Here is a 4677-nt window from a genome sequence, read left to right as displayed (position 1 = left end):
GCCAATTTTGTTTTATCTGCACTCCCTCTCTTTTCCCCCACTCCAGAGTACTTTGCAGGAAATTTGAGATATTACATCATTTTATCTGATAATATGCCAGAATCTTCTTTAAGTAGATTTGCAATACTGTTATCACACCTAAAATAGTAAAGTACTTTCTAAATATTACCTGTGTTCACATTTCTCCACTTGTCACAGAAACAACGGTTTCTAAAATGTGATTACTGATATGTTAATAGGCCTCTTACCTCTTTAATTTATAATTTTATCTATAGTTATAAAACCTATAATCTCTAATTCCTTTCTTATTTAATTGCATTGGCTAAGATCTTCAACTGAATGTTAAATAGTAGAACAGAGAATTGGTTATCTTTACCTTTTTCTTTAGCGGAAAATCCCTCTTACTTTGCCACTAAGTGACATGCTAGCAATTGCACTGAATTATGTATATTTTATTTTATTTTATTTTTTATTTTTTTATTTTCTAAAGATTTTATTTATTTATTTGACAGAGAGAGAGATAGCGAGAGCAGGAACACAAGCAGGGGGAGTGGGAGAGCGAGAAGCAGGCTTCCTGCTGAGCAGGGAGCCCGATGTGGGACTCGATCCCAGGACCCTGGGATCATGACCTGAGCCGAAGGCAGACGCTTAACGACTGAGCCACCCAGGCACCCTGAATTATGTATATTTTATCATGTTAAGGGGGTATCCATAAATTCCTATTTTTAAAAATTTTTTTTATTTTTTATTAACATATAATGTATTATTTGTTTCAGGGGTATAGGTATGTGATTCATCAGTCTTACACAATTCACACTACTCAACATAGCACATACCCTACCCATATAAATTCCTATTTTATACATGATTTAACATAAATCAGTGTTAAATTTTGTCAAATGCTTTTTCTAGTATTTATGAAGATAATCATATGATTTGGTCCCCCTAAATTGTTCTATAAAATTCAAAACAATCCTAATCAAAGCACAAAGATTATTGTAGAACTTGACAAATAATAGAAATTTAATCTAAAAAAATTAACTTATGAAAAGGGTCATTTAGATGCTGGAAAAGAATAATAATCAAGTGGGCCAATTAAGCTCTAGAAGATGTTGAAATACATTCAAAAACAGTATAATTCAAGAGATTTCTTACTAATAGGTCTAGATAGCTCGATGGAACTGAATGGGAAAGTGCAAAAACAAATTTAAGTCAATTTTGGAATTTACCATATGGTAAAGTTAGCATTTTATCAGTTGACAAAAGATGATTTAAAAAAAAAATTGGTGTTGAAGCGACTGATTGGATCTTTTGAAAAGAGTATAATTACTGGGTTCTGTATATTTAATAATTTTTTTCATATTGATTGTTTTTAATAATATTTTGCACACATCAAATTTTATATACTAATTAGTTGAAACTAATGTAATATTTTAGTAAATTCAGGGAATGGTTGGGAAAAATCTAACAACATAAAGAACTGGCATTAAAAAATGCTTTAATTTTTTTAGAGCATGAGAGAGTGATGTCAGACAAGTTAAAATCAAAAAGTCTGACACGATATTCAAGTTAACATGAAACTATGCACATACCCCTCAAGAATGTCCAAGTGATTAGGCGCTGGTCCTCATGAGATTAACAATATAATGAGGAAAGTAATGGGTTGAGAATCACTCAGGAAGAAATGAGGGGGAGGCAGAATTGGGGTGGAGTTTTGGTTGCTCAGTGAACTATAAATTAGGTGATGGAGAAATGCAGTCGAGATCTAAACAAAAGCCTGCAATGAGCATAAAAACTTTAGGACTTACTGGTTAAGGCAGACCTATTTTATTGCTCTGAGCTTTAGCTGGAGCCAACGTAAATAAGCTAAGCATTCATATGTCCATATTTCCTCTCTTGCTCTGTTTAGGACTGAGGATAGATACAGAATGATCTGCATGAGTCACAGTTATGCCTTTGCTATTTAACAAACCAATTCAAAAACTTAGTTGCTTTAAACAACAACCATGTATTTGGCTCAGGATTCTGTGGGTTGGCAATTTGGAATGGGCTCACCTGGACAGTCCCTCTGCTGATTTCAGCTGGGGTCATTTATACTTGTGTGTAGTGACAGTCTGTTATGCTCACAGGCTAAAGCCATTTTTAAGAGAATATGAGGAGAAATGTCTACCAATCTGTCAGGCCATTATCAGTATCTCCTCCTTGTCCTTATTCTTCAATTTTCTTCCTATAGAGACTTTTTGTTTTGTTGGTTTGGGTTGGTTAATTTTGGTTTTCATTCATTCATTCACTCATTCATTCATTCACTTGGAAAAAGAATGTGCTTATTCAGTGTATTATACTTAAGATTGAGTTTAAGAAAGTAAAATATGAATGGGTTTCTGTAATATTCCAGCAACATGGGATAAATATTGTCTTAAAAAGACATTTAGCTTCTGATATTGGACTTTAGTTATTTTTTAAATATTCAAGTATATGGCATTCTATCATTGCAAATGTAGAGACTATTTAGTAAGAAGAGGATAGGACTTTAAAGATTATATTAAATAGATGAGAGAGTCAGACAATGGTAAGGGAGTATGGAAATAAGATTGGTATTAGGATACCATTTCTCTTTATTCTATACAACAATGCCTCAAAAAATTAAGTAACTTTATACATTATGAGGGTACCATTTTCACAAAGTGTGGCCTATCATGTGGAGAGAATGCTAATGGTAGCACCTTGGTATTTTCAGAAATGTTAGTGAATTTCTTCTTCTTAATATGTCATCATTACCCAATCAAATATCACAGACTTATTCTGATTACTCATGTTCTATTTTAATATGTGTGTGTATTTTAACCCAATTCCTCCCAAAAGTCATATGATGGCATGGAAATTTTAATAAATGGGTGCATATACAATCACATAATAAGGGAAAATAATGTTAGTTGGGGGCTTGTGTCACAGGACAGGATGGGGTGGAACACCAAAGAGATCTCTGAAAGCTAGAAGTCTGCATCACGTATAACAGAGGCACTGTGAGAATGGAGAGAGTATATTCAAGTTCACAAAAGAGCTGACGATGTGTCAGAGACACTTTGCCTGCTTTAAAATTATGCTCTGGGTCTTAAAGGTAACCAGCATTTGGTGGTTTTGTTGACAATTATCATGTGTACTAGCTTTGGAATAATTACCATTAATCGATGCCTACTGTAATGCAACAGAAAATTTGAGTTAAGGTGCATATGAAGGTAAACTTCTTCATCAATACACACACAAAATCAAATAGTGGCAGACGCCCACTACCACATCAACTGTGCAAACCTGGACATATGCAATCATCAAATTGGCAAAAGTTAAACAGTTCATCACTGGAAGTGGAGACTCAATTAGCAATACAATTGCTAAGAGAGGAAGATTACCCACTCAACTCTGTGGCTTAACTGTTTTCTTTCATTTTATAAATTTAGCTGCTTAGGGCGCCTGGGTGGCTCAGTTGGTTAAGCGACTGCCTTCGGCTCAGGTCATGATCCTGGAGTCCCTGGATCGAGTCCCGCATCGGGCTCCCTGCTCGGCAGGGAGCCTGCTTCTCCCTCTGACCCTCCCCCTTCTCATGTGCTCTCTCTCTCATTCTCTCTGTCTCAAATAAATAAATAAAATCTTTAAAAAAAAAAAAAAAAAAAAAATAAATAAATAAATTTAGCTGCTTAGAGTCTGCTAGACTGCTGAGCGAAGAAATTATTATGAGATAGGTCTGTGGTGGAAAAGAAAAGAAGTAGCTAAAATGAGTGCATTTATTTAACCTCATGTTGTTTTTAAAAGGAGAAATTCAGTTTATTTTATTGTAAGATTTCTGTTAAATATCAATCAAAATTTCTTCATCTGACTCTGTCCTCAAAGAAATGAACAAAATCAAAATTAGGTATTCTAGACAAATGGAGTATTTTCGATTTAAAGAAGCACAATGAAATCTTTGTACCTTCTTTAATTAAAATGATCAAATGTAAGTTAAATTAGATGTGGTTTCACCCAAAGTTCATCACATGCTTCTGTAATATTTGGGAGGAACATGAACACATTAGCACTTAGTAAACTTTTTATTTTTAAATTTTTTAAAAGTTAAAATCAGTAAGATTCAATATTTTAAATATTATTCTTACCTATATCAGATAATCAAAATTATTAAATTTGTGCTAGGTTTTTATACCATTCCAGCTCAGCAGTTCCCAGCATAAAATCACTCCATGATTCTCCCAATTCTTATTATAGTGCATTGATTTTGTACATATTTGTGTTTGAATGTGTTTTAATATATGTGTATATTTGAATCCCTTGCAGGTGAAATCTACACATCACTGCTACACATGGAATTTAAAAACTAATCCTGTACAATATGGGATTGCATTATTGAAAGATTAGAGAAATGACTAGAAAAGTCTGCTGTTGAAAAAAGATCGTAAACATTATTATATTCAATTTTGCTTTATCAGTGTTTGTTTTGTTTTGTTTTTATGAAGAGAGCCACTGAAGTTTTTCTATAAAGGGCCAGATAGTAACTATTTTTGGCTTTAAGGGCCACACGTTACAAGTACTCAACTTCATTATGGTAACATGAAAGCAGCCATAGACAATATCCTAACAAATGGGTGCAGCTATTAACCAATAAAACTTTATCTATGGACACTGAAATTT

Source organism: Halichoerus grypus, chromosome 9, assembly GCF_964656455.1.
Source record: "Halichoerus grypus chromosome 9, mHalGry1.hap1.1, whole genome shotgun sequence".
Classification (NCBI taxonomy): domain Eukaryota; kingdom Metazoa; phylum Chordata; class Mammalia; order Carnivora; family Phocidae; genus Halichoerus; species Halichoerus grypus.
The sequence above is the reverse complement of the archived record's forward strand: the minus strand, read 5'-3'. Positions refer to the sequence as shown.